The sequence below is a fragment of the Camelus ferus genome, chromosome 36 (genome assembly GCF_009834535.1).
Source record: "Camelus ferus isolate YT-003-E chromosome 36, BCGSAC_Cfer_1.0, whole genome shotgun sequence".
NCBI lineage: Eukaryota > Metazoa > Chordata > Mammalia > Artiodactyla > Camelidae > Camelus > Camelus ferus.
The window spans coordinates 5,732,422-5,740,360 of NC_045731.1; positions in this window are offsets into that span (position 1 = coordinate 5,732,422).

Below are 7,939 nucleotides of genomic sequence, written 5' to 3' on the forward strand. Positions count from 1 at the left end.
AGATGAAAGAAAGTCTCTCCACATGCTCATTTCTTAGAGATAATTGTGGGTGAAACACGCTCTTCACATAGATTGTTGGGAACACAAAGATACTTTTCAGTTGCACACTCCACTCCATACATATATATGTTGAGGTACAAGCTCCAACTCGTTTTTACAGTGAAAACTGCACGAACATCAAACCGGCACTAGGAAACAGACTGAGAAACCAGAGTAAAAATTTCTCCTGCAACACGTTCCCTTTGTGCTAGATGAACGAACGTCTCTTCACATGCTCAATTCTGAGATATAAGTGTGTATGAAAGCCGTCCTTCACTTAGCTTGTTTGGATCACAAAGTTTTTTTTCAGTTACAAACTACACTCCATACATATATATTTGGAAATACTAGCTCCAACACGTTTTTACAGTGAAAACTGCACAAACTTCAAACCGGCACTAGGAAAAAGACTGAGAACCCAGAGTTAAATTTCTCCTGCAAACCGATCCTTTGTGATAGATGAACGAACGTCTCTCCACATGCTAAGTTCTGAGAGATAAGTGTGTTTGAAAGCCGTCCTTCACTTAGGTTGTTGGGAACACAAAGTTTCTATTCAGTTGCAAATTCCAATCCCTACATATATATGGGGAGATAGTAGCTCCATCTCGGTTTTACAGTGATAACTGCAGGAAATTCAAACCGACTTTTGGAAACAGACTGAGAATCCAGAGAAAAAGTTTCCCCTGTAACACTTTCCCTTTGTGCTAGATGAACGAACGTTTCTCTATATCCTAGGTTCTGAGAGATAAGTGTGTGTGAAAGCCGAACTTCACCTTGCTTGTTGGGAACACAAAGATTCTTTTCAGGTGCAAACTCCACTCCATACATATATATGGGGATGTTCTAGCTCCAAGTCCGTTTTACAGTGAAAACTGCAGGAAATTCAAACCGGCATTAGGAATCAGACTGAAAAACCAGAGTAATAGTTTCTCCTGCAAACCGTTCCCTTTGTGCTAGATGAATGAACGTCTCTCCACATGCTCAGTTCTGAGAGATAAGTATGTGTGAAAGCCGTCCTTCACCTAGCTTGTAGGGAACACAAAGATTCTTTTCAGTTGCAAAATCCACTCCATACATATATATGGGGAAGTACTAACTTCAACACGGTTTTACAGTGAAAACTGCAGGAATTTCAAACCGGCACTAGGAAACAGACTGAGAAACCAGAGTAAATGTTTCCCTTGCAACCAGTTCCCTTTGTGCTAGATGAACGAACGTCTGTCCACATGCTCATATCTGAGTGATATGTGTGTGTGAAAGCCGTCGTTCACATAGCTTGTTGGGAAAACAAAGTTTCTTTTCAGTTGCAACTCCACGCCATACATATATATGGGTAGGTACTAATTCGAACTCTGTTTTAAAGTGTAAACTGCAGGAACTTCATACCGGCACTAGGAAACAGAATGAGAAACCAGAATAATAGTTTCTCCTGCAACCCTTTCCCTTTGTGCTAGATGAATGAACGTCTCTCCACATGCTTAGTTCTTAGAGATAAGTGTGTGTGAAAGCCGTCCGTCACCTAGCTTGTAGAGAACACAAAGATTCTTTTCAGATGCAAACTCCACTCCATACATATATATGATGAATTACTAGTTCCAACTCGGTTTTCAGTGAAAACTGCATTAATTTCTAACCGGCACTAGGAAACAGACAGAGAAACCAGTGTAAATTTTACTACTGCAACCCGTTCCATTTGTGCTAGATGAACGAACGTCTCTCCACACGCTCAGTTCTGAGAGATAAGTGTGTGTGAATGCCGTTCTTCACCTAGCTTGTTGGGAACACAAAGATTCTTTTCAGTTGACAAGTACACTGCCTACATATATATGGGAAGATAATAGATCCATCACGGTTTTACAGTGAAAACTGCAGAACCTTCACATCGGCACTAGGAAACAGACTGAGAAACCAGAGTAAAAGTTTCCCCTGCAACCAGTTCCCTTTGTGCTAGATGAACGAACGCCTCTCCACATGCTCAGTTCTGAGTGATATGTGTGTTTGAAAGCCGTCTTTCACATAACTTGTTGGGAAAACAAAGTTTCTTTTCAGTTGCAACTCCACGCCGTACATATATATGGGTAGGTACTAATTCCAACTCTGTTATAGGGTGTAAACTGCAGGAACTTCATACCGGCACTAGGTAACAGACTGAAAAACCAGAGAAATAGTTTCTCCTGCAAACCGTTCCCTTTGTGCTAGATGAATGAACGTCTCTCCACATGCTCAGTTTTGAGAGATAAGTATGTGTGAAAGCCGTCCTTCACCTAGCTTGTAGGGAACACAAAGATTCTTTTCAGTTGCAAAACCACTCCATACATATATATGGGGAAGTACTAACTTCAACACGGTTTTACAGTGAAAACTGCAGGAATTTCAAACCGGCACTAGGAAACACACTGAGAATCCAGAGTAATAGTTTCTCCTGCAACCCGTTGTATTTGTGCTAGATGAATGAACGTCTCTCCACATGCTTAGTTCTGAGAGATAAGTGTGTGTGAAAGCCGTACTTCACCTAGCTTGTAGGGAACACAAAGATTCATTTCAGTTGCAAACTCCACTCCATACATATATATGGGGAAGTACTAGCTCCAACTCGGTTTTCAGTGAAAACTGCAGGAAATTCAAACCGGCACTAGGAAACAGACTGAGAAACCAGAGTAAATATTTCCCTTGAAACCAGTTCCCTTGGTGCTAGATGAACGAACGTCTGTCCACATGCTCATATCTGAGTGAAATGTGTGTGTGAAAGCCGTCGTTCACATAGCTTGTTGGGAAAACAAAGTTTCTTTTCAGTTGCAACTCCACGCCATACATATATATGGGTAGGTACTAATTCGAACTCTGTTTTAAAGTGTAAACTGCAGGAACTTCATACCGGCACTAGGAATCAGAATGAGAAACCAGAATAATAGTTTCTCCTGCAACCCTTTCCCTTTGTGCTAGATGAATGAACGTCTCTCCACATGCTTAGTTCTGAGAGATAAGTGTGTGTGAAAGCCGTCCTTCACCTAGCTTGGAGGGAACACAAAGATTCTTTTCAGTTGCAAAATCCACTCCATACATATATATGATGAATTACTAGTTCCAACTCGGTTTTCAGTGAAAACTGCATGAATTTCTAACCGGCACTAGGAAACAGACAGAGAAACCAGAGTAAAAATTTCCCCTGCAACAATTTCCCTTTGTGCTAGATGAACGAACGTCTCTCCACATGATCAGTTCTGAGTGATATGTGTGTTTGAAAGCCGTCTTTCACATAGCTTGTTGGGAAAACAAAGTTTCTTTTCAGTTGCAACTCCACGCCATACATATATATGGGTAGGTACTAATTCCAACTCTGTTATAGAGTGTAAACTGCAGGAACTTCATACCGGCACCAGGAAACAGACTGAGAACCCGAGTAAAAGTTTCTCCTGCAACACGTTCCCTTTGTGTTAGATGAAAGAAAGTCTCTCCACATGCTCATTTCTTAGAGATAATTGTGGGTGAAACACGCTCTTCACATAGATTTTTGGGAACACAAAGATACTTTTCAGTTGCACACTCCACTCCATACATATATATGTTGAGGTACAAGCTCCAACTCGTTTTTACATTGAAAACTGCACGAACATCAAACCGGCACTAGGAAACAGACCGAGAAACCAGAGTAAAAATTTCTCCTGCAACACGTTCCCTTTGTGCTAGATGAATGAACGTCTCCTCACATGCTCAATTCTGAGATATAAGTGTGTATGAAAGCCGTCCTTCACTTAGCTTGTTTGGATCACAAAGTTTTTTTTCAGTTACAAACTACACTCCATACATATATATTTGGAAATACTAGCGCCAACACGTTTTTACAGTGAAAACTGCACAAACTTCAAACCGGCACTAGGAAACAGACTGAGAACCCAGTGTAAAAGTTTCTCCTGCAAACCGATCCTTTGTGATAGATGAACGAACGTCTCTCCACATGCTAAGTTCTGAGAGATAAGTGTGTTTGAAAGCCGTCCTTCACTTAGCTTGTTGGGAACACAAAGTTTCTATTCAGTTGCAAATTCCAATCCCTACATATATATGGGGAGATACTAGCTCCATCTCGGTTTTACAGTGAAAACTGCAGGAACTTCAAACCGACTTTTGGAAACAGACTGAGAATCCAGAGAAAAAGTTTCCCCTGTAACACTTTCCCTTTGTGCTAGATGAACGAACATTTCTCTATATCCTAGGTTCTGAGAGATAAGTGTGTGTGAAAGCCGAACTTCACCTTGCTTGTAGGGAACACAAAGATTCATTTCAGTTGCAAAATCCACTCCATACATATATATGGGGAAGTACTAGCTCCAACTCGGTTTTCAGTGAAAACTGCAGGAAATTCAAACCGGCACTAGGAAACAGACTGAGAAACCAGAGTAAAAGTTTCCCTTGCAACCAGTTCCCTTGGTGCTAGATGAAAGAACGTCTGTCCACATGCTCATATCTGAGTGATATGTGTGTGTGAAAGCCGTCGTTCACATAGCTTGTTGGGAAAACAAAGTTTCTTTTCAGTTGCAACTCCACGCCATACATATATATGGCTAGGTACTAATTCGAACTCTGTTTTAAAGTGTAAACTGCAGGAACTTCATACCGGCACTAGGAAACAGACTGAGAAACCAGAGTAAAATTTACTACTGCAACCCGTTCCATTTGTGCTAGATGAACGTACGTCTCTCCACAGGCTCAGTTCTGAGAGATATGTGTGTGTGAAAGCCGTACTTCACCTAGCTTGTTTGGAACACAAAGTTTCTTTTAAGTTGCCAACAACAATGACTACATATATATGGGAAGGTACTAGCTCCAAATCGGTTTTACAGTGAAATCTGCAGGAACTTCATATCGGCACTAGGAAACAAAATGAGAAACCAGATTATAATATAATACTGCCACTCGTTCCATTTGTGCTTGATGAACGAACGTCTCTCCACATGCTCAGTTCTGAGAGATAAGTGTGTGTGAAAGCCGTCCTTCACAAAGCTTTTTGGGAACACAATGTTTCTTTTCATTTGCAAACTTCACTCCATATATATATAAGGGGAGGTACTAGCTCCAACTAGGTTTTACTCTTAAAACTGCAGGAACATCAAACCGGCACTAGGAAATAGACTGAGAATTCAGAGTAAAATTTACTCTTGCATCCCGTTCCATTTGTGCTATATGAACGAACATCTCCCCACATGCTCAGTTCTGAGAGATAATTGAGTTTGAAAGCCGTCCTTAAACAAGCTTGTTGGGAACACACAGTTTCTTTTCAGTTGCAAATTCCACTTCATACATATATATGGGGAGGTTCTAGCTCCAACTCGGTTTTACAGTGAAAACTGTAGGAACTTCAAACAGGCACTAGGAAACAGAATGAGAACCCAGAGTAATAGTTTTCCCTGTAACCAGTTCCCTTTGTGCTATATGAACGAACGTCTCTCCACATGCTCAGTTCTGAGTGATATGTGTGTGTGAAAGCCGTCGTTCACATAGCTTGCAGGGAAAACAAAGTTTCTTTTCAGTTGCAACTCCACGCCATACATATATATGGGTAGGTACTAATTCCAAATCTGTTTTAGAGTGTAAACTGCAGGAACTTCGTACCGGCACTAGGAAACAGACAGAGAACCGGAGTAAAAATTTTCCCTGCAACACGTTCCCATTGTGCTAGATGAAAGAAAGTCTCTCCACATGCTCATTTCTTAGAGATATTTGTGGGTGCAACCCGCTCTTCACCTAGATTTTTGGGAACACAAAGATACTTTTCAGTTGCACACTCCACTCCATACATAAATATGTTGAGGTACTAACTCCAAATCGTTTAACCTGCACTAGGAAACAGACTGAGAAACCAGAGTAAAAATTTCTCCTGCAACACGTTCCCTTTGTGCTAGATGAACGAATGTCTCTCCACATGCTCAATTCTGAGATATATGTGTGTATGAAAGCCGTCCTTCACCTAGCTTGTTTGGATCACAAAGATTTTTTTCAGTAACCAACTACACTCCTTACATATATATGGGGACATAATAGCTCCAACTCGTTTTTACAGTGAAAACTACAACGAACTTCAAACCGGCACTAGGAAACAGACTGAATCCGAGAGTAAAAGTTTATCCTGCAACCCGATCACTTTGTGCTAGATGAACGAACGTCTCTCAACATTCTCATTTCTGAGATAATGTGTGTTTGAAAGCCGTCCTTCACCTAACTATTTGGGAACACAAGTTTAATTTCAGTTGCAAATTCCACTCCCTACATATATATGGGAAGGGTACAGGCTCCAACTCGGTTTTACTGTGAAAACTACAGGATTTTCAAAACGGTACTAGGAAACAAACTGAGAAACCAGAGTAAAAGTTTCCCCTGTAACCCTTTACCTTTGTGGTAGATGAACAAATGTCTCTCCACATGCTCAATTCTGAGAGATATGTGAGTGTGAAGGCCGTCCTTCACCTAGCTTGTTGGGAACACAAATTTTCTTTTCAATTGAAAACTCCACTCCATACATATATATGGGGTAGTACTAGCTCCAAATCTTTTTACAATGAAAACTGCACGAAATTAAAACTGGCAGTAGGAAACAGACAGAGAACCCAGAGTAAAAGTTGTCCAGCAACACGTTCTTTGAGCTAGATGAACGAACATCTCTCCACATGTTCAGTTTCTGAGAGTTAAGTGTGTGTGAAGACGTCCTTCACCTAGATTGTTGGGAACACAAAGTTACTTTTCAGGTGCAAACACCAATCCAAGCATATATATGGGGAGTTTCCAGGCCCAACTCGGTTTTACAGTGCAAACTGTACGAACTTCAAACCAGCACTAGAAACAGACTGAGAAAACAGAGTAAAAGTTTCCCCTGCAACCCGTTCCCTTTGTGCTAGATGAACGAACATCTCTCCACATGCTCAGTTCTGAGAGATAAGTGTGTGTGAATGCCGTCCTTAAACATTCTTGTTGGGAACTCAAAGTTTCTTTTCAGTTGCAAACTCCACTCAATACATATATATGGGGAGGTTCTAGATCCAAATCCGTTTTAAAGTGAAAACTGCAGGAAATTCCAACCGGCACTAGGAAACAGCCTGAGAAACCAGAGTAAAATTTCTCCTGCAACCCGTTCACTTTGTGCTAGATGAACGAAAGTCTCTCCACATGCTCAGTTTTGAGAGATATGTGTGTGTGAAAGCCGTTCGTCACCTAGGTTGTTGGGAAAACAAAGTTCTTTTAAGTTGCCAACTACAATGCCTACATATATATGGGAAGGTACTAGCTCAACTCGGTTTTACAGTGAAATCTGCAGTAAACTTCAAATCGGCACTAGGAAACAGAATGAGAAACCAGAGTAAAATTTAATCATGCCACCCGTTTCCCTTGTGCTTGATGAACGCAAGTCTCTCCACATGCTCAGTTCTGAGAGATAAGTGTGTGTGAAATCCGTCCTTCGCAAACTTGTTGGGAACACAATGTTTTCTTTTCATTTGCATACTTCACTCCATATATATATATGGGGAGGTACTAGCTCCAAATAGGTTTTACACTTAAAACTGCAGGAATATCAAACCGGCACTAGGAAACAGACTGAGAATTCAGAGTAAAATTTACTCCTGCATCCGTTCCAATTGTGCTATATGAACGAACATGTCTCCACATGCTCAGTTCTGAGACATATTGTGTTTGAAAGCCGTCCTTAAACAAGCTTGTTGGGAACACACAGTTTCTTTTCAGTTGCAAATTCCACTTCATAGATATATATGGGTAGTTTCTACTTCCAACTCGGTTTTGCAGTGAAAACTGCAGGACTTCAGACCGGCAACTAGGAAACAGACTGAGAAACCAGAGTAATAGTTTCTCCTGCAACCCGTTCCCTTTGTGCTAGAATGAACGTCTCTCCACATGC